Below are 24,505 nucleotides of genomic sequence, written 5' to 3'. Positions count from 1 at the left end.
TTTAAATAAATTGTAAATAATCTGCAAAAAACATTTTATTCCGAATCCCCAAGTCCAAAAAATCTGTTTTTGTCAGACGGACGTTTGTTTTCTTCAAATTCGGTAGGCAGGTATTACTTCGAGGGAAAAGAACGTATTAAATTTTTGCAAAAATTGTAAAAAGGAGCGGGGGTGTTTTGGCTAAAATAAAATTTCAAATCTTTACCGAGGCGCTTTATTGAAATTTTTTCTTACAAAACTTCTCTTAAAAAAAATTGTTTATTATTCACTCGCCTTCCGAAAATGACTATATATTTTCCTTTTTTAGCTGTTATCTTTGCTTCAAGAAAAGAGCTAACGGGAGTTTTTTTGCATCTATATTTTCTACATCGATAGGCCTTCAAACCGCTATAAAAAGTTTCTATCCGTCCCGGTTCAACGGTCTGGTCAAAAAATATTTTAAAAGTTTAGTTTAAATTTAAATCCATCTCGCAAAATACCCGTCGCATTTAAAATGCAAAAATTTTAAATTTGTTGACAACCCTTACTCTTTAAAGATTTTAAAAAAAAATTAGCCGAATGAAAAAAATCACCCCCTTTTTTGAATGTATTTGTTTAACTATGCGTCTTTCTGGCGTAGCCAGAAAATTTATCAAAAATGAATCGCATTTGAATGCGATTACAGTTGCAAAATGAAGTGCATTGCCAGCTTTTTTTTAAATATTACGTATGTATTTTTATTTTTTTTTACCGATATAATATGGATTTGATTTGCTATTAATTTTATTTTTTGTTATCGAACGTTTTATTTTAATTAAATTATTTTGACTACTGCATTTGCTATACGAGAGGTTATTTATAAAGCAAAGACCGTTTCGTTTATTCTGAAAACCGTGTAAATATTTTTTATTTCTCTTAAACCCCATGCCTTACACTACTTCTCTGTATAATCGCCGCATGAATTAAGAGATTTATCGTAGCGATATACCGGCTTCAATATACCCTCGTCGTATTCTTCTGCTGCCAGTCCATTTAGTCACTGATTAACAGCATTTTTAAATTCATCGTCACCCGCGAATCGCTTACCGCTCAAAAATTCTTTCGATTTCCCAACAAACGGCAGTCAGAAGGAGCCAAGCCCGGACTATACGGCGGGTGATCGTAACTTTCCCTCCAAATGTTCTCGGTAAATCGCTTTCAGATCCGCAACATGTTGACGTGCATTATCGTCCAACAGAACGACACCGTCGGTCAGCCGCCCACGTCGCCGATGTTGAATGGCGCGCCGTAACTTACGTAGAGCTTCGCAGTAGGCTTCTGCATTTATAGTCGTTCCACGCGGCGTGAAATCGATCAGCAGTACGCCAAACCGATTCCAAACGGCTGTGGCTTGGCCTTTGTCGATCCGGTTGATGATTGAGGATAACGCCGTTCGCTTGTCTGCCGTTTTTTCTCTGGCGTGTAATACGAAATCCACTTTCATCGCCGGTAACGATCGAATTAAGGAACTCGTCACCGTTTTCTGCGTAGCGCATCAAAAATTGCGAAGCAGATCCCGTTCGGATTTTTTTGAGACGTTCCCTTAAGACGTGCGGCACCCGACGTGCACGAACCTTTCTGAAGCCTAAACGGTCGTGAACATTGCGACCGATAACGGCTATTGAAACATCAGGAAAAATAAGGGGCAGGTCGGAAATCGTTGAGCGACGATCTTTTCTGAGGTCATCGTCGACGCGTTTCATCAAGTCCTCGGTGATTATAGAGGGCATCCCCGAACGTTTTTCATCGTGCGCATTAATTCTGTTATTTCTAAACCTTTCACACCGTTTTCGGACGTTTCTTTCGTTCGTTACATTATCAACCTACTGCGTATGAATTTCAGCCGGCTTGATGTTTTAACGGTTTAAAAAACGTATGACTCCACGTATTTCACAGTCGGCGCCAATATCGATTTATCTTTTCATTTTATAATCAAAGATACCACAACGCGACAACTGCAGTGTGTACACTACTAGCGTGGCCGTGAACGACACAGCTTCGCCAACCTTAAGGAGAGAAATTTCCCAGCGGTCTTTAGTTTAAGATATCCCTCGTAATATAAATTACGCACAAATTAAAATAAATAATAACATTTGATAGCATAACGAATCCGTATTACATAGAAAAAGGGGATTAAAAGTGTATTTAGTGATAAATAAATACAAAATTATAAATCTTCAAAATTTCTTTAAACATATAAAACCTAGTTCGGATTTATTACAACTATATCCAGGCTAGAGGGTCGCATAATCACAAATTACTTGTTATTTTTACTCCTCTTTTTCGATTAAAAAACTAATCCGTTTATTTTTTAACGAAAGAGAAAAAAATAAACACCGAATGTAATTTGGGGTTTTTCATTGTCAAACCCTTAAGGCAGGCAGCGTCTTTAATATTTTTGGTCGACATCATCGAAATCGAATCTGACGGGTTACGTATTTTTCTTTTTCACGTGAACCGATTCTTTTTCTCTTTATCAAACGGATTGATATCGTTCGGTTTTATTTTGAGAGCTACTTTTTCCGTCGGTTCGGATGTAAGTATTTACCGCATTAACTTAAGCGGAAAATTATTTTAACGAAAAATAATTTGAGGATTTGAAAATATTTTTTAATTTGTTCGACGCTATCGCTTAACATCCGATTATCGCTAACATACAGAGGTCCCCTGTTTCACTACGGTAATTAACAAGGCTCTGTTTCAAATCGGTAATATAAGCCGTTTTTATTTATTTTTTATTTTTTTATTTTTAGGGCGAAAAACGCTTGCGCGTTATCATCGCCCGGAATCTTTTATTTTTATAAAAAATAAAAGGATTTAAAACTATTCTAAAAGATGAATAAAGCTTACGACTAATATCACAGGTAAAAGCTAATATAAAATCAAGATTAAATAGAATTTTACAAAGTCCAAGATGGGTGTAAAGGTCCCATTCTTGGATAACTAAAAACTATAAATGGTCTAATATAAAACTTAAAACTAGGTTAAAAACTAAAATAACAAAATTAAGTAAAACTTAAAACTAACATTAATTATATAATTAAAACTAGGTTAAAAATAAAAATTAAAAAGGAGAAATAAAGCATAAAACTAACATTAATAAAATCTTACAACTAATATCACAGTCTTTAAAAAATAAAAAAAAAAAATATCTATGTAAAATTTAACAAATTCCGATAAGGAGTGTAAAGGGCTCCTAATCGGATAAAAAAAATCAAAAAAAATCAAAAACTCAGAAAAAACTTATTTAAAAACTAAAAGCATTAAAAAATATAAGCAACGAGATTAAATTTTTTGCATTAACCCAGCACTACGCAGAAATAGAAACATCCGGGTTAAAATTTCATTATCATTGCACAAGACACCACGGATGTTTCTGGGTAGATTAAATTTACGACGCAACGCCGCATAACATATGCAATCCACGAGTATATGGTGCACAGTCATGGGGCAGTTGCATCGTGCGCATAGGGGTGCTTGTCCTCTTATCATCAGGTAATCGTGTGTGATCCTCGTGTGTCCTATCCGCAATCGACAAAGGACTACTTCCTCACGCCGAGTTTTTCTGTATGAGGTGTCCCATGGTAACACAGAATCTTTAATCTGTCTGAGTTTATTATCAACGGTAGCCGTCCAGTCACCTTGCCACCACAATATAAGCCGTTATTTAATCTTACGTCTTTATATCTTAATTTACGGAACGGGTAGGAATTATTCCACGGATACAAAGAAAACTTTCCCCGGATTTGCCTAAATGGATCGAGGGAAGTTGTGGTAAAACCTTGATCTGAGCAGCATCACAAAATACACAATTAATTATAAAATAAATAATAAAAGTGATTGTAGCCTTTATAAATTATTTGTAACATAAACATATAAAATAATTTCAAGGTAAATAATACGTGAAATGAAATAAAATAAAAAAAAATAAAAAATACTTTAATATGTAAATAATGTAAAAAATAACTATAAAATAAATCGCGATTCAGAGGCCGTAAATAAAAATTATTTGAACATATATTTATGAACGCGTTGATCGGGATGAAAAAATCAGGGTATTTTTTTTTTTAATCTAAAATCGATTCGAGTATTTAAAAATTCATCGAAAGAATTACATTGTTCCTGTAGAAGAAAATGTTTTAACTGTATTTTAAATAAATCGGTATTTTAATTAAATAAAATAAACAAATTACGTTCAAAATTCAATTTGACTTAAAGCGATTTAACGATATTCAAATAACTAAAAATAGATTTCATTTATGTCTTACGGTACGAAAGATTTCTACGACACCGTTCCGATAAAACGATATAAATTAAGAAATATTACAAAACGATAATAAAAAATCAGTCCGAAAAAAACTATTCTGATTTTAAATAATACAAAACAAAAAAAATAAAATTATTATTCGTTTAGTTATTTATTTATTTTATTATTTCAGCGACTACAGATTAACCGATCGATTATAGCAGCCGATGATGAATATTTGTGTAGCGGTAAAAATGCACCCGACACCTACCGTATGAAAGGCAGAGATGCTAACATCCCGCCACGACGGCATCAGCAAAAGCAAAATAATGAAAGTAGATAATTCGATAACCGTATTTTAATAATCTACGAATAAGGCGATAGTAATGTTGATGTTGACAGTTGAGAATTTAATAATTATTACAAAAAATATAATAATTAAATTAGATAAGAATTTTATTACAAAATTAAAATCTACATAGCCAAATAAAAAAAATAAACATCCGTTAATTACTTTGATTTAAACTACAAGAAATAATAAGATAATAAAATCTGACAATTGTATTAAAACGTTTTAAGATACGTAACAGTAGATACAAATTGTAATCATCAGAACTGAAAATAAGCAATCCGATCCTAGAGTTTGTAACCTACGTTTCAAAAACTAACAAATCTTCACTTTGAAAAAAAATTACTAAGAATTATTTGTGCGTTTGTGTAGTTAAAAATGTACAAAAATGTAATTGACCGAAAGCTCTTCCTTCCTTAAAATTATATATTTTTCGGTATGAGACTTGGAGTATGTTATAGACCTCTTTTGAAACCGGCTGTGAAAAATATTAATCGTCATAGGCCAATATTTTCCACGTCAAAAGTTTTTTTTCAGCGTCCTTAAAAATAATTTAGAACGGCATAGATGAAGTCCTACGCAAGAATTATCGTATGAAAATAAACAAGAACAAAACAAAAGTAATGAAATGTAGTAGAAATAACAAAGATGGACCGCTGAATGTGAAAATAGGAGGAGAAAAGATTATGGAGGTAGAGGAATTTTGTTATTTGGGAAGTAGAATTACTAAAGATGGACGAAGCAGGAGCGATATAAAATGCCGAATAGCACAGGCGAAACGAGCCTTCAGTAAGAAATATAATTTGTTTACATCAAAAATTAATTTAAATGTCAGGAAAAGATTTTTGAAAGTGTATGTTTGGAGTGTCGCTTTATATGGAACTGAAACTTGGACGATCGGAGTATCTGAGAAGAAAAGATTAGAAGCTTTTGAAATGCGGTGCTATAGGAGAATGTTAAAAATCAAACGGGTGGATAAAGTGACAAATGAAGAGGTGTTGCGGCAAATAGATGAAGAAAGAAGCGTTTGGAAAAATATAGTTAAAAGAAGAAACAGACTTATAGGCCACATACTAAGGCATCCTGGAATAGTAGCTTTAATATTGGAAGGACAGGTAGAAGGGAAAAATTGTGTAGGCAGACCACGTTTGGAATATGTAAAACAAATTATTAGGGATGAAGGATGTAGAGGGTATACTGAAATGAAACAACTAGTACTAGAAAGGGAACCTTGGAGAGCTGCATCAAACCAGTCAAATGACTGAAATCAAAAAAAAAAAATAATAATTTGTTTAAAATTGTTAGTTATCACTCACGGGGATTCGGAGATTGGAAAAGTAGATCGTTTTGAAATATCGAAAAGTTATTTAACGATTTTTATATTTCGCTAACAATCTGCGAGTATGTATAAATAGGTAGTTAAAAAACGCACCGAAATACTTCGCAAGCCGATTAGGGACATTAATATAAGCCGAAAAAATTTATACAAAAACGATTCGTTTGGAAAAGTTTTATTTCGATCTGATTTCTACTCCAAGAGTAAAAAAAAGCCAAACTAAAATTTTTGGGGCTCAAATTAAGGGACAGATTTGTTTACTTTTAAGTGTTTGAATAAAACCGATCCGAATTGTACCTATAATAGTTTCCGAGAAAAAAATCTTTTAAAATAATCTTTTTTTTCTATTAAGTTAGCTGTTCTATTAAGTTAACTTCATTAGATTACCGTCAAATAAATAAAGATTTATTTGTTGAGAGAAATAGTCTAATTTCGCCACCGGTGAAACGGGTGAAATTCCACCCCTGCAGATGTAGTCGGCTTCAATGAGTTTCCGGCTTTCATCTATACAATTATCGTATCTCAAGTTAAGATTAATTTTTACTTTCCCGGCTATGTTTTTGTCACGTATCGAATCTCAGATGTGTGGCAACATCATGTCCCCAAAACGAGCACGTAGTCTAGTCAAAATTTTGAAAGGTTTGACGTCCTCGTTCGCGAGAAACTTCACGATAATAAGATGCGCAACCCGCAAAGCAATCTCTCGCTCTGACATGACGCTAAATACCAGACAATTGCGAATACCGAGGCGGCTGGAGCGCCCATCTTCTCCTCGCATCACCGTCAATATCTCCCCGCACCAGCCCGCTCGTTTTCGTACGCGAACCGGGAAGACATAAGTCCGGTTTATATTTACCGACACGTATAACTCGTAGGTATACGGTACACTAAGAATGCTAGTCGGATCGAATTTTATATACAGAGGTTTTTGCAGAGCTTGAGTTTTCACGGCCCCTCTAACCAGAAAAGAAACGTAATTTCGGTATCGAAGAATTCTAGGATGAAAGTACGTCGGCCTGTTTATCGCTTGACATTTTCAGAAGAATGGACCGACTCGGATGAAATTTAGCAGTTTGACCCGATGATTTCCGTGTACGGGGAACAGTTCTTATTTAATTTTTGTCGCGACGAAGGGGCAGAAAGAAATACATCTCAAAATTTTGATTCAAACATCAGATAAATTCTTTTACGGAATTTAATGACGCTGAAGTAGTTAAGATATTTTAAGTCGACGTTTGGATTTATTCAAATCTTCATAAAGGAATAAGAACAAAAATCCGTTAAAGGCATACGGACAGAAAACAATTTTTTTTTAAATTATCTTTTACATTTTTATACGGATTTGAATACCAGACAGCGGATACCGGTGTTCTTTGGTAGTTACGGTTCAATTACCCTCTAATCACAGTCGGCCTGAGTCTGTACAATACTACTCGTTTACACGGCATACATATCTCGTTGGACCGTGAGGTCGCTTATTGTTCACGAGTTGAACAGATTGTATCGTACAGATTAGGTATAGAAAAAAGCAGGACGGTTTGCACAGTTAATAAGCGAGGCTATTTAGAGTTTAAATTAACCGTAACGCTACACGTATTCTGTTTTGCATAAGGAAAATAAAAAAAAAACACCGACTTAAGCGACTGTTTGACGCCTTTTTTACTTAATTTCACTTATACACTACAAATATCTTTGTTTAAAACCGACAATCTTAGTCGCTCGTAGGAAGAAATGTGTTATCTTCTCCGAACTTTTATTTACGGATTAGTTTTGGTATAAAAAGCACAGTTATAGTAACGAAAACGTATTCCGAGTTATCGCGCATACATTTACAGTTTCTTAAGTATAAAATAACAGCATGAATGAGTTAACGCACCGCTTAAAGTTATCACAGCTCTATAAAATTACAAATATAATGACGGGTGCGATTCCGACCGTGCCAATTTTTTTTCGTACGTTTCTTGGCGTAAGAAGCCAACGCGTAACCTACGCGTCTCGTGAAGCCGATCGCTTGTTTAAAAGGTTTAGATTCGAACCTTTCATTTAAATAGTGATTTTTGAATAAATTAAGTTTAAAATACGTTTCATAATATCAGGCGTGATTTAATTATAACAAAATTATTTTGTTCTAAATTACATTTAAAAATCGCGTTGATTAGGATTCTGTTTAATTTTGTACTATCGCAAAATAAAAAAAACTGAAAACAGCCTGTTATTAATTAGTATATTTTCAAGATTTAATCTTTACTCGATTCGGACCTTAATTTTAAACAGTGAATGATGAGGTTTTATACACGATCTGGATAATTTATATACATCACGTGTTTATAAGATAAATTTTATTAATATAAAAATAAATTTAAGATGAAAAATAAGTATTATTAAAGTTCGTATTAATTATTTAAATAATGTAAAGGGAAATAAATTAAACTAAAATAATTCGCAATTAAAAAGCCGCTATTGAAAATTATTTTGGCATATATTAAATTGCGTTTTAGAATGCGAAATTAAAAAACGTGAAAATGTGTTAAAAATTGAAAAATGTCCTACACAAAATGGAATGGAATGGAATGCAAAGTTGGCGGGAGTTTATTTCTCCCTACTTATCGCAGAACCTGGACAGAGTCCCTTGCTGCTGGATGATTCTAATCGGGCTTGTTTATTAAAAGGGTTATTTTTAAATGGCGGGTCTAGTTTTTAAGTTTTGTTTATTATTATTTAGTTAATTTAAGACGGATTTAGTTGCATTCCAATTCGTTGTTGAACCAGCGTTATCGAACCCATTTTACGGGCCGACCGCGGAAGGCTAGGCTTATGAAGCCTGTCCTCCCGACGTAATTCCCCTTCAGACCGTCTACTTAAGTCCTTTCGGTGCTAACGCTTAATAGGGTAGCAGGAATACGCCACAACGGAGCACTAACTTTATGGAGGGAGCAATGCGTCCCCTTTTCCGGTGGAGTCGCAATTGCTGATTTCTGTTCAAAATAACATTTAATATTTCAACATAACGTTATTAAGTTCCGATATCGAGGGGAAGAAATTTATTTAAAAAAATTAGTTATAGAATATACTGATATATCCCGATTTTGATTTTAGTATTAAAATCTTCGCGAAATTAAATGTAAGGACAGATGGACGCTTATCAAAACCTATTTATTACAATTTATTTTGAATATATTCATATGTTCTTGCTCCTAGTCGCTTTTAAATCATCTTTTTGTTATGTTAATGCGGGGATATGAATTTATTCGAAGGCTGTATAAGCCGTTCGTATAGGTCTACTTATCTTCTATTAACCGACACAAAAAATAAAAAAAGTTTTGTTTACTTATATAACCTGTAACGATGATTTTTTCCTTTTTTTGGTAATACTGGAATTTTTACAAATATTTAGTTTGTATGCGTTTAAAAATTAACACGATATAAGTCGTAAATAAAATAATTTTTACCTTACAAAAATAAAATAAGGTACAACGTAATAAGCAAAAGTTATTTTCATATTTATCACAGTTATGAATCGAATGAAACAAAAAAAAACGCATTTAAAAAACGTTTACGATCGTTTTATAAAATAAAATAACTAGCGGGAGAATTCGGTTTCATTCTGACAGCGATGAAGGTCATTGTACTACCACCGTTTTAAAAAGCCGTGAAAACTATTCCAAAAAAAATTACTACAAAATAGATAAAAAAAACTAACAATTTTTATAACTTTATACCTGCAGAACGAACGATCATTTGAGAATACATTTCTCGTCAAGGGACAAAGTACACCGTGTATTTTAAGCGGGGTTCATAATTAACTCGCAGCGTAAATTGCTGTTATGCGATAAGAAAAAATATTTACCGGTAGAAATAATAGAATACGGAATGCTAATGCGACAGTGTAATAAAAATTTAACTTTATATTTGCAGATTTCAACAACTATTAACTTTTACTTTTCTGGCATCGTAGCTGTAGAGCTATGCCGCTAAAAGGAAAGAACGGTGATCGCTACAAATTGGGATACGGGTGTTTTTTGCCCTTCTCGACGTTTCATGACCCGGAAACCCACAAAAAACAAAGGACGTAATGTTCATACTTACGTGCGTGGGCGTGTTTGAAGCTTATTAATTTTTTATCGGATAAAATACTTTTATGAAGGTTTGTAAAGGGACTAAATTATATGAGGGAATTCGTCGGTAAATTTTTGAGGTCAATATCTCCGTGGAGCGGGTTTTTTTTTGAGAATTAATTTTCTCAAAATTTTGCAAACATAACCTCACTTTAAATTAAGCTTAGTGCATGCGTGTAAGGTTATCTTTTTGATTTTTTATAATACTTTGCCTCAAAATTTCCTCTTTCCCAAAAATCTTTTTATTTATTGCGTACTGTTTAACCGTCTTCTAGCAGTAGTAACGATATATGCTAGTACTATAAAATGAGAGATTAAAAAACATCTTGATCTTTGAAGTCATCAAGATCACCCGACCATATAATTGCAGTATTTTGGTCACGTGACGCTGAGACTACCCTTCGGCGTCGTGTCCCCATTCTTTATCATCTTAACCCCACCCCTTCGCCTTTAAAAAAAACCGAAATTACAAAACGCTATATCTCGATAACGGTTGAGCTTAACGAGATGGGACAAAGTCCGTTGCGATCAGGATAAAGTAATCCTTTTTAAGACGAGGTTTGCGGGTCTTGCATGTGTGAGTGTTATATCACGACAACACTACCACTATTTGGTTTGTCTGGCATTTTTCCCGCCATCACCCCACAAAGCGCAAGACCGAATGTCTAAGCCGCAAACGGCTACTGTTCCTCAAAACGATTTAACGACCTAATTAGCTCCTAGACTTACCTAACTGCATGAGCGGAACGAGCGTGGACCCTACACCACTCGCTTGCGTGTTCCACCGCTCACTTGTCGTATATTACTAAACCGGGTAGGAGCATCCCGTCTACATACTAAAATATAAGACTTGTCGATAAATTAAAATTTATTCCGTCAAGAACAGTAATTTGCTACCGCGCCTAGACAGCTGAACGCCAGAAAGCACCTGTCAACCGTATTATAGCGTTTGGAGCTATATTTGATCGACGGCCAGCCATTTATCGAAAGTAGCTTCCTACAGCAAGCGGTAGGAGTCTTATATCTCTTAAACTACTGATGACGGTTGAACAAAGCAACGGCATCAAGGAACTCCCACTCGGCCCGACCATACGGCTCCCGCCACATCGACTCGCCGGTTATGAGCGGCCAATTTTCCCTTTGGCCTCTAAGTTCTAGCATGGCCTGAGTTCTGGTCTCCCCAAGAGCTGGGCATCCAACATCATCTGTTCTTCGTCTGGACCTCCCCGCAGAAAAACGAACTAGAGGCGTACCATCCCGCAAGTCCTGCATAAATCTATACAAGGACCTACCCTTGAAGGGCCGCCCGAACTTTCACCACTACATCGATTGGGAAAGCCTTTCCCGATACGGTGGTAGCCTCGTAAAAGGTTGTTTTAAACGCACCAGTGCATACGATTAAGGCTTTGCACTGGCTACTCCTTAAATCTTGAATAAGTCCTCGATCGGTTTCCAATTTATACGCCCAAACGGACGCTGCGTAAGAACTCGTACTTTCGAAGACACCTCGGTATACCATGTACAAATGACGGCCTGGCAACCCGTAATCCTTCCAAGAAAAGTAGTAGTAGTGGTAGTGGTAGTGGTGGTGGTGGCGATGGCGGCAGCGGCAGCAGTAAAATGAAAATAAATCTGTCATTAAAATTAACAACCCGCCTCCTAATTACAGATCCAGCGGCAAGAGATAAACGCCAGATCTACAAATATTAGCGGATTAAAACATCCCCGACATACTTGCATTCCGTTCCGTATGATCATTAGCCTCAAATAAATTCCAATAGTATCAGTGAAAATGCACCGGCGAATTTTTAACTCCGGTGACTATAGAATCCCGTTTATTAAACGTGTTATGCGAATAAATAAATTAAAAAACGGATGAATAAATGATTTTTTACAATGTCGAATTTCATTAAAAAATCTTGGCGTCGATTAACTTATAGAAATGACATAGTTCTCTAGTTCTTTTTTTAAACTCTGAAACAAGTTTTATCGAAAGTATTCTTATTAAAGCTTCTCCTGGTCTGTTAAAATTTCCCGGCAAGAATACCGGTTAGCGTGATTAAATTAACTGCACTGCCCTAGTCAGCCTTAGGAAGGGCAAGATCAACAGCCGACAATGCAGCGAGTGTAATGAAGGTATCGCTGGAAACAAAACCTAATTTTTTATAAACCAGATTAAATTTTTATCTTCTTTCTTCTCTCGTTTCTTCCTTTTTATTAAATAATTTACTTTCATCTCCGTTACGTAAGCGCAGTATCGTATTTTTAGTCGCTTGTACGAAGCGAAGGAAGTACTGAGATGGCGAAAAATTTCGGTTTTCAGATTTCAACAGAAATATCCATTTTCTGTCCCCGAATCCATTTTGACTAGTTTCGGCGTGACGTATGCACGTACGTATGTATCTGGCGTAACTGAAAAACGATTAGCGGCAGGTTGTTGAAATTTTGGATTTAGTACTGTTGTAACATCTAGTTGCGCCTCCCTTTTTTATTGCAATCGACTGAACCGAAAGCGTCCAGAAAGACTTTTTATTAACTGCAGTAATAAGCCCTCATCGAGATCTTTTCAAAGATGTATCGTAAGCGGTACTTATTTTCATCGGTTTTAGAGTTAAAGCCAAATAAAATTTTAATTAATGAAATATTTGGATCTTACAAGGGGAAGGCACATCGGTTCAAATCAGAATTCATCTCCTTTTTGTAGATTTTTGTTTTTAATTAAACTATATTGATTTATTAATAAAATATTAACCTGCGATGGTAAAAACATTACGATAAATAATAATTCAATAATAATAGTAAAAAAAGAAAATGCAAAAGTATTAGTAGTTGGTAATGAAATAAGGTGTGTACTTTTCATTTAAAAAATTGTGTATATGTAATTTAATAGGCGTACAAGGAAGTCATATGGTGTCAACGTCAGATTTTTTCCTTTTGTTATTAATTTTCAAGTGTTTAAAACAGTTTTAAAATTAATATTTGTAGTAATAGAATTACAATTAATAAATACATTTTTGGAAGATATTCGTATTTAAAGCGACTTATAATTTTAAGTTATTTTATTCGCAATTATTAATTTGGTTATTATATTTAATCGATTATAATTTTTTTTAATGAATAATAATTCGTAATAATACTTGACTCGGTAAAATGTTCACGGATAAAATTTATTTTACAAAGTAATTCAGTTATTCAGATATCCTTTTCACTTTTTCAAAAAAATCACACACGCACACACACACACACACACACACACACACACACACACACACACACACACACACACACACACACACACATATATATATATATATATATATATATATATATATATAGAGAGAGAGAGAGAGAGAGAGAGAGAGAGAGAGAGAGAGAGAGAGAGAGAGAGAAATACAAGCTTATTTAAAATTATTAAGTTATTTAAAATACTTATTAATTTTTATGTTAATAGCTTTAAAGGAAATCATTAATAGAGATTCATCTGAAAATTAATTTTATACGTCATTCTGACGTCACAGGCCAGGGATCGAATAAAAGATTACAAGTAAACTCTTCTTCTGTAGAAAACCTTCAATCCGACCCCTGTTGACGTCATTCTGATATCCAGCGGACGGGTCACCAGTGTTACGAAAGTCTTCGCTCCGATCCCCCATTTTTTGTAAACCTTTTTTCAATCTTCTTAGACGCACATAATAAAAAAGAACGGTAGTTTTCGATGAATTAATCGGATAAAGACTCGTTCAGGCCTCATCGTCGATACTCGTCTTAGATTTATCCGTAGGATTACCGTCAAAGTCGTTAAAAACCGAACGACTACTTCAGTCTTCTAAGTACACAACATCAAAGTAGTCGGGCGAAGCTGCTGTTAAAGCAGTAGCTTGAACGGGTTTGAAAGAGCGAAGTCGACGGTAAGACGAATAAGGATGTTCACACGGAACGTAGAACTTTTAAGTTAGTAAGTGCTTAATACATATACGCGCAGCAAAGTTTCTAGAATATAAGTTTTTTTTAATCGCACGTTTTACATTATAAATATTATTTGAAATTATAGACTTAGAACGAGCGGTAATTAACGATACGCATCGCTACCTTTAGACACAGGAAGTATAATAACAGTATAATTCAATTCGAATAATGTGGAAAAGTAACGACTGTAAAAATACAACGAGAGTAAGATTTGTAATGCAGATTAATGTTTATTTCAGTCTAAATTTCACATTTTAATATTAATAGAACATTGAAATCGGTCGGCGTGTCGGTTAGCAATCGACTGCAAGGACGAGTGACGTTAATTAGACTGTTATTAAGTGCAATAAAGACAATCGATTCTTATTTGACAATTTTTTATCGCGTAACTTATATTTTCTCACAAAACCTTTTTTCTACGAAAATTATACTGGGGCATCGTCAGCGATATATTAAAAGGAAGTGCGTTCCAGAAAGGGATACTTAATTTGTTGCTACTTTACCCTACTTTTTCCAGTCTTTCTTACGACCGTCGCACATATAGCGACTTAGTACAGTACAAGAGTAATCATATATTCCCGTTTGATGTACAATATCTTTTTTCTTGGGCTCCCTCAAAAAGTAAAAACAGATTTTTAAAATACAAAAAACGGGCTGTCAGATAGTTGTCTTGCGCCCGCAAATATTAATCCTATTTAAAAAATTAATCGCGTTCATTTATCCTCGTGTTTATATTTATAGACGTGCAATATTTAGTCGCCTTTTCTTTAAAAATAGCGATATTCAACTCTACCGAACCAGACGACAGAATTGTTTTCGTGTAACTCGACACAATACTTTTGCCTTATTATATTTTCTTTGCCGTATTTAATGAATTACCCGACATTTGAAAAATCTTCCTACAAATTTATAAATACAATTAAGAGAGTTATTTACTCCGTTCGTGAATTTTTAAATAACAATAATTAAAAAAATCCTTGAATTTTCTGCGCCCTTTCAACACCATATAGGTGTTGAAAGGGCGTTAAAATATTAGTTAAAATATTTTTAACTAACACCTTCTGAATTGTGAATTATTTTAGAGATTTTCTTATGTATATATATATATATATTTATGAAAGAGCGGGCATCAACAGCTATGGTCATTAGCCTGGCGAAAATTTGTTAAGTACGAAAAGATGTCGTGCCTGATCGGGATTCGAACCCGGGATCTCCGCACGAAATGCCGAAACGCTACCGACTCAGCCACGGAAGACGGCTTTTTTTATATTTAGTATGTTGAAGTATTTACCTTAACATTATTTCATAAATTTATATCTTAAATAACCAATATGAACTATAATTACGCCTATTTTTTTTTTGTAATCTTATAATAAATTTTGTGTTTTGCGATGTTGCTCTGATCAAGATTTTATCGCAATTTCCCTCGACCCATCTAGGTAAATGTTCGGGCAGTTCCTCTTTTCATCCGACGGCGACCACGCGGGGCCCCCAAACCCCTTCCCGGACGTACGTGTGGCCGGATGATTTTAAAATTAAATATTTCTAAAAATAAATCTTCATTTGACCGAATAAAACGATTCGATCGACTTTTCCCTTGACATTCGCAAACGTGAAATTTTTTGATACAAAATCGTAAGACACCCCACCAATCCGTTTCCTAATTCAAGAAGAAGAAGATTGCCGGCGGACAGCGAAGATTGTGGAAGAAAAGCCCAACGGCCGCCCGATGGAAGAGAGAAGAGGCTTTCCCTTTTCGGGCCACGGGACTACTCGTGGTTTTACGGCTTGTAAATTATTTATAGCCGGTTTACGGAAAGGCAGCCTACAGAAATCGAAAGAACGAAGAATGAAAATCGGCCCGCCAACACAAAGGGGAATCCCACACGACAGAGCCCAGCAGAGACGCAGCAGCGAGGACAGCCAGACTGAAGGAAGACTACATCCTTCAACTTCACCTCGGCTATCATTCGCCATCCCCTTTGCCTAATTCTTAGAGTTACGGCTCCAGCTAGCACATGCGACTCCCTCCGGAAAGCGGAGCCCATCGCTTCCTCCAAACACTAGGGCCTCCGGAAGGCGTTTTCCTGTTAGGCCTAAAGGAACTAGCACCGAAAGGACTTCAGGGGATGGACTGAAGGGGAATCACGCCGGGTGTACGAAGCTCATATGCGCCTAGTCCCCTACGATCAGCCCGTCAATTATTTCTCATCGGTCTAAAGGAGAAATTCCGGACCTAATTTGCGTTCCGCACATATAAAGTCCGTCCACAAATAAAACACAAAAATCTAAAACCGCCGCTAAATAAATAACGATCCGCCCGATAAAGGGAAAGACACGGCAGCAACGAACTGCTATTAGGAGGAAGATACAAACTCTCCCGCTATCCTTGCGTTCCCTTCTTTTCCTTTTCATCCGTGCAGTACCATATTTACCGCTAATTCCTGACGGGTTGTATTACACTGCGTTATTATGAACCGAACAGAATAAAAAATTTATTTATTTATAAACTCAAAACTAAATTAAAGAACAACGTACGCGTAATTTACCGTATTTCCTTCGGGAGGTTTTCAAATAAATCACTTTTGGCAAACAACGCAGAGACGTAAAAGTTTTATACGTTTAGAATTTTATTACGCGACCCACGGGTTTGGTCTAGTGGTGAACGCGTCTTCTCAAATCAGCCGATTTGGAAGTCGAGAGTTCCAGCGTTCAAGTCCTAGTAAAGCTGGTTATTTTTACACGGATTTGAATACTAGATCGCGGATACCGGTGTTCTTTGGCGGTCGGGTTTTAATTAACCACACATCTCACGTATGGTCGAACTGAGAATGTACAAGACTACACTTCATTTACACTCATACATATCATCCTCATTCATCCTCTGAAGAATTATCTAAACGGTAGTTACCGGAGGCTAAACAGGAAAAAAGAAAGAGAGTTTTATTACGTATTTAGAGTTTTTTAAGACGAGGTTTTTTTGTTTCAAAACACATATTATAACCGTACGCTTATTTACAGAACGATTTCAATGGAACGGTAAATTAACTCGTGACGAAATCATTAAATAGTACTTAGGGCCGGTCCTAGGCGGTAGGCAAGGTAGGCAGGCAACTGCCTACGACGGGAAAGTTTAGGAACGGCAAAACCGTCTGAACTAGAGCGTAAAAATAAAAACAACCCGCAAATATACAGAGTCATTCACGGGAACCGGATGTTTTTGAAGCGGGTTGTACTCGGGCGTTCGTGGTGGGAGGGGCACGTGGCTGGTGTCTGACGTTTCCTTTGTTCATAGCATTTACATTTTAGTCGTTGAGATGGAGCCGTGGACGCTAGACCGACGCCTGTACGCGTATGACAGTTTTGTACGAAAAGACGAATCCGTAACTGCTGTTCAGCGAGATTTCCGCCGTCAGTTTAATATCCACCGTAATGCAAGCGTTCCTTCTCGTAACACAATATTGCGACGGGTAAACAACCTTCGAACAAGCGGTTCAATATTGAAGAAAAAACCACCGGGTCCTCGACGAACTGCTAGCGCTCCGGAGAACATCGAACGAGTAAGGAAAGCCATTCTCAGAAGCCCACGCTGCTCTATTCAGAGGCATTCAGCAGCGCTTCAAATGAGCGCAAGTAGACGAATTCTGCATACAGACCTGCATTTCCATCCTTACAAGATAGCCGTCGTGCAGCAGTTAAACGAGCAAGATTTCACGCAGCGATTACAATTTTGTCGACAAACGCTTACCGTTTTTGAAGAAAATGAAAATTTGTTATCGTTAATGAGTGACGAAGCCCGTTTTCATCTGAATGGCTTCGTCAACAAACAGAATTGCCGGTGCCGGGCAGAAAGAAACTCGCATCGGCTTCACGAGAGACCAGTTCATAGCCCAAAGGTGACTGTCTGGTGTGCAATAGGAAAGGTCGGTGTTACTGGACCGTATTTTTTTGAAGAAAATGACGCTGCCGTAACTGTAACAGCCGATCGTTACATTGCGATGTTGAATACGTTTTTCATCCCTGAGTTACGAAACCGGGGAATCGATTTTCAAAACGTGTTATTCCAGCAGGATGGAGCTACAGCGCACACAGCGAGGGCAACGATGGCTGTTTTTCGTAACTTGTTTCCGGAACGGATCGTTTCCGGATTCGGCGACATTCCTCGGCCCCCTCGGTCCCCCGACTTGAGTAGTTGTGATTTTTTCAGTGGGGGTTTCTAAAATCGCGTGTGTACGGCAATAAACCGCGTACATTGGAAGACCTAAAGATCGCAATTCGTCATCACGTCACCCAGATCGATGTAGACATGCTGCAAAGATTTGAGGCCGGTTACCGTGAAAGGCTACAACAATGTATTGCACAAAATGGACATCACTTGCCGGACATAATTTTTCGTTCACGAGTAAGTAACAAATGCTTTGATTTAACAAGCGTTTCATTACAGATAAAATTTTTAAAGTAAATATTCAATTTTTTATGATTATTTTAAAAACATCCGGTTCCCGTGAATGATCCTGTATATTTCGATTTCTTGAATCTAGAATATAATATCGTTTAGTAATTACTGTAAGTTAATTTAGTAATTTCGTTATTATTAAGTAATTATTGTTGTAAGTTCGTTAAAAAATCTAAATTTTGTTTTTCAAAAAAACAATTTTCCGTAAATCTGTATTATTAACTCAATTATAGGTTATTTTTCTGGTTAACACGATTCTTAAATAATTCCGTTTTTATTTTTTAATTTTTATTTTTTTTTAAGCTTGGGGGCGACGTTGTTTGCGTTTGCCTACGGCGGCAAAAACGCTAGGGCTACCCCTGATGGTACCACAACTACAAACGTTCATTATGTTTCCGAAAAAATGAATGGATATATTCATTGAAACTAAACTGCAGTTTATTTTTGTCGAGATTAATTCTCTTATCGCAATGTTTTTTACAGTTATAAAAATAGCGGATTTGGCAACGGACAATGCATATTTGGCCTTGACAAACGATTGAATTTTGTTATCGATCGTTATCGCAATTTGTAAAAACCAATATTAAACGCAATTCGAGTACAGACTTGTTCAGAATTACTAACCTATTATGGGATATAGTACAGCTCTACTATATTTCTTTTTTCAATTTTCACGTTTTTTTAAAATCTTTTCCACACAGAAGCGGTTTCTTTAATTGAAACCTTTTTTCTGTCCATGTTCAAAATTCTATACGTTCAGAATCGGCGTTCTGATTAAATAAAATCTTCACCGTTGTAGGGATTAATTATCAGAAGAAATGGTATCCCTAGCGTCTGAAACTTTCGCTTAATCTGTGAACGGGGGCCCATCTTTATCAAAACCCGTTTAAAAAAAAATTAAAATATATAAATACTTTATTCAGATCGTAACAGGATTATACTATATATATATATATTTTCCGATCGGTTTTTCGGTTACTGCCAGGCGTGTTTGTATAGCAAAATGCGATCACTGCTACCAGCTTACCAGGCCTGGGATGTAGTTTTTTATTTTTGAGGGCGAAAAACGCTTTCGCGTTATCATCGCCCGATATAATATGTTTTTATAAAAAAAATAAAACTAGAAGCTAAAACTAGTTTAAAAAATTAAAACAAAAAACACTTACAATTAATATCACAGCTAAAAACTAAAATTTAACTATAATATTTACAAAATCCGAGAGGGTATAAAGGGCCCCTTTTCGATTAACAGAACGAATAAAAATAAAAAAAAAAACTATAATTAACATAAAAACTAAAATATTAAAAGAGAAATAAAAATTAAAACTAATATCACTAAAGATTTACAATTTCATAAGGACTAAAATACTAACGCGAAAATTATAATTAAAATAAAAACTAAAATTTTTAAAGTGCAATAAAACTAAAACTAACATCACTAAGAAATGGATGACTAATATCACAGTGGAGATAACATTTAAAACTTAATAAAAATAAATAAATAAAATGTAAATAAAACATCGATAAAGTTTGAGAGGGGTGTAAAAGATTTCTTCATGGATACCGAATAAAAAAAAATCAAAACAATTAAATGAAAAAAGCAAACAAATTAAAATAATTTTTCAACACGAGAACAAAAACATGTATTACAATTTAAAATGTTCAATTCGTAAAAATAGCAACACCCGGTCTAAACCTTCTTTGTTATCGCACACAAATCGATGAATGTTTCTCTGCAATTTAAATTTAAGACGTAAAGCCGCATAACATATGCAATCGACAAGTATGTGGCGCAGTTGCATCGTACGCATAGTATGCGTGTTAGGACATTTCCGTTGTCAGATATGTCCTAACCGCAATCGACAAAGGACCACTTCCTGACGACGAGTTTTCCTGCATGAGGAGTCCCATGGCAACATAGAATCTTTAATGTGCCGGAGTTTATTATCAACGGCAGCCGTCCAGTCACCTTTCCGCTTAGGCAATTGTTTTATACAATTAATAAAGTCGGAAGCAGCAACGCGAGTGGTGAAAGGAGGTTGAATACACGAGTCTTTAGCAGCGGAATCTGCACGTTAATTACGTAGAATTCCTACGCGGCTAGGAATCCGACAGAAATTCAGTTGCGTGTTGCGACGGTTCAACTCGGTAATTGCATTGTAGTCGCTTCAAATAAGGATATTTCGGTACTTAGTGTTAACGATATTCACAACCTTATTTATAGCGTACGGTTCAACAGTAAATATACTCGTAATACCAAGTAGACCAAATTTGGATGGACGTCATATATTTTAGTAGTTGATGGTGTGCACCTACCCGTTTTAGCAAATATATAACAAGTGAGCGATCGGGACACGTAACCCACGCTTAGTCCACTCACGCTGTTAGGTAACCTCTAGGAGCTATGTTAGGATACCGGTCGCCAAACTGTTTCGAGGCTCAGTAGCCGTTTTTGGCACAGACATTCGGTCTTATGTTTTAAGGCGACCGAATGGGGTGGTGGTAAGAGAAATGCCAATTAAAAAAAAAAAAAAATGATAGGGAGCTGCGAGCAATTAGATGGGTCTCCTGCAATCGGTACACGACTTAATTCCTTTCAGGACATGGTGCTTTTAGGAACAGTTCGACTAGGTTCGGGCTTGTGCCCGGATTATAGGATCGACGACACTGTGGACCGTGTCCTTTATGTTTGTCCTCGGTACGAGGCTGAACGTACCGGAATCCCTAGGAAACTCGTAGGAGTAGGAGTGAATTCCTTCTTTGATCTGCGAGTCGACCGGAAGACTCGCAGGGAATGGACTATTGCGGCCGGCTTCCTCCGTTTCCTCGCCCTGAGCAGGACGGCGGAAGGGGTATAGTAGAGTAGCAACCCGGGTGGTTAGGGACCGCGTGGGCGGTTGATTGGCCGGAGGTAGGCGTGTTGGCGTCGGCCACGGTTACATAGAAATTGTATCGATTATTATTGAATGTTAGATCTAGGTGGAACGGCGACTGCACTGCCGAGGGTGTGGGGGACCGTGCAGCCGCGAGGTGTAGCGCCGTTATGACGAGGGCAGTTTTTGAATGAACAAACATCACTGTCGGCGGGATGGCGACTGCACTGCCGAGGGCATGGATTTCCAAATACGTTGTTGTAGCCTAAAGTTTTTCAAGCGATAATTTTTGTTTTTCAATACCCTTTAAAATGATTTGTCATAACCCTACCCTTACCGTTGAAAACGTTTACTTCCTCCCATGTTGACTAGGCGGTGTGGTGGTCTCATATTGAAAAATAAATCTTTCTGAGGTAAAATTATTTGCTAAATTATGTCATATTAGCTGACCTGGCAATGCTTCACCATTGTTAGATTTAAGGATATATATATAGATTAAATGAACATAAATTAAAATTTGATAAAGAATTAAAAAACTTCACAAAATTAAACCTTTCCAGCTACTTTCAATTTGACGACTGGAATCATCACAAGGTGGATGTCTTCCCCTACGGGGGTTGGGATGTTAAAAATGATATATAAGTAATACAAATATTTAAAGATAATAAGTAAAATTTGTACATAAAAGAATTAAATCAAGTATTCAGGTACATCAAACAAGATTCTTTAAAATTTTACCAATAGAGTAATAGTGTTTTTGTTGTATTTCTTCGTACTTTCACGTAAATGAGATTTATTGAAAAAAAAAAAAAAAAATTAATTACCGACAGATATCTCAAGTTTCAAATTATTTATCAAGCGCTTATCATAAAATAAGCACTTTTTCAAAATGGATACAGAGACTGACCGATTAAAAAGTTAAAACATAACGCTAAAACTTATAACTCACATAATCAATAATAAATACAAAAAGTTGTAAAATAAAATAAATCATCGCATAAGTAAACACAATGCAATGCTGAATTATTGAACTTTTCAAGGCTAATCTGGATAATCAGAGATCCATGAAATTGGAAGATTAAAAAAGATTTATCGTACGTACTGATCATATCATTCTAATGTTTAATGACCATCACATTTAATAAGATAAGAATAGCGGTTTCATTCAGGGATAGGTGAATAACAAGTCTAATTTATATTAGTTATAAGTTTCAAGGTAGCTTGAAACTTTCAAAAACTACATTAACCAATTTTTGTGACATTTTGTATGATGCCTATTGAATATGGGTTTTCATGCCATTTAACTTTAATTTCAACCGATCAAGGGGTAAGGTGATATTATATCATGGGTCTTGTACATCAAATTTTGGTTTGTGATATATCTCATCAAACAACCGTGTTGTTCTTTTTCTACTCTGCGATTATGATTCATGTTAATTATCCTGAAATTTCCTGACAAAAAAGAAAAAACACTTTATATGTATGCCATTGCATTGACCCTAAATTAAGATCGGGGCCAAAAACTTTTATTTTAACTTTTTTCATATAACATAAAAACATGAAACGTTTAAACAATTTTGACTAAAAATGTGTTTAAATCTGAGGTGCAGTTCTATTCCTATTCTTATAAATTAATTTATTTTATTTTCTGTTTGGCATATAGACCTTTGTAATGAATAGTCTGCTTGAAAATATCTAATCCTCATTAGAATAATTTTCTCCTAATGGAACCTACGGTATTACATCTGTTCTTCTTTTTCTTCGCTTAAGATTATTGTTCCTGTTAATTATCCTATAGTTCACAGGCCAAAACGAAAAGAAAAAACACTGCTGTTGTAAACCTTTGATCTTGATGAAAATATATTTTTGTCAAGTACTGTATTTGCTCTAAAGCAGTATATGTGTCTGGTCATTCTATACAAAATATTGGCGCAGGGGTATCTTTATTAAATTAACTTTTTAATTTGCAGTTCAAGAATGATATAAACATAATAAAATTAAGAGATGAACTTAAATCTATTAAAATTGATCGATCTATTAAAATTGTGTAAGCTATTCCTACTATTCTTGTTTAGCATTCCGACATTCAATACCGTCAACTTGATGAATGTTATGGGTTCTTATATTTTCTCATAACCTCTTACCGAGCGGTTATCACCCCGTGTTCGATTCAGTAAATTATTTTATATCTGTAATACGTTACTCTTTAACAGGCAATTTAAGAAACAAAGAGGAGTAGAGAAATCATTTTTCTTTAAATTACAGTTGTTTTTTGATGTATCAAACAGTATTATTAAGCAGCCTTGAAAATCACTTAAAGCTATGAATTTAGAGAAAGCATATAATTACAGTCCTGTAAATAAACAGTATGAAGTATTGAACATAGATACACAGAGAGAGAGGTTTATAGAATCACATGAGATACAGAAGTGGTATTACAAAGATTACGTTCTTACTTTGTTTGTGGACACGGTAGTCTTCTTGCAGGGTTGCTGCCTATCATCAGTTCTATTTGAAATATATACTGGTAAAGAATTCTTAGCGCTGTTGTAACATCTAGTTGTGCATACCCATTTTCATTGTAATCGACCGGGTCAAAAATGCGTATACACAGTCAATCCTCTAAATAAAGTAGGGTTTCAGATATGAAACATTTGGATTTTTTTAACTGCAGTAACAAGCCCTTATTGAGAGTTTTCAACGATAAATCATAAATGGTAGTTATTTTTATTGGTTCCAGAGTTATAACCAAATAAAATTTAAATTAATGAAATATTTAGATCTTACAAGGGGAAGGCACATCAGTTCAAATCCGACTTCATGTACATATATATATATATATATATATATATATATATATATTTAAATTTAAATTTATTGATTTATTAATAATTAACCTCAAATTGTAAAAATATTTTTAACAATAAATAATATTCAATAACAATACAAAAAAAAATCAGTAGTTATTACTGAAATAAAATTTTATGTACTTTTCATTTTAATTAAACATTTTTACAATTGTAGGTTAATAATTATTAATAAATCGATATATTTAAATTAAAAAAATATATATATATATATATGTACATACGAAGTCAGATTCGAACCAATGTGTGCGTGGTTATGGATCCGATCATTTCTTATTT

At 35.3% G+C, this 24,505-nt stretch overlaps 1 protein-coding gene across 1 annotated transcript in view; it reads right to left on the bottom strand.

Annotated features, from left to right (window-relative positions):
- Positions 1-24,505, bottom strand: part of LOC142325634 (UDP-glycosyltransferase UGT5-like) — a 57,708-nt gene that overhangs the window by 32,372 nt on the left and 831 nt on the right. The window lies entirely within an intron of this gene.

The sequence above is a fragment of the Lycorma delicatula genome, chromosome 5 (assembly GCF_047948215.1).
Source record: "Lycorma delicatula isolate Av1 chromosome 5, ASM4794821v1, whole genome shotgun sequence".
NCBI classification, from domain to species: domain Eukaryota; kingdom Metazoa; phylum Arthropoda; class Insecta; order Hemiptera; family Fulgoridae; genus Lycorma; species Lycorma delicatula.
Note: the sequence above shows the minus strand (reverse complement) of the source record. Positions and strands in the feature narration are given on the sequence as shown.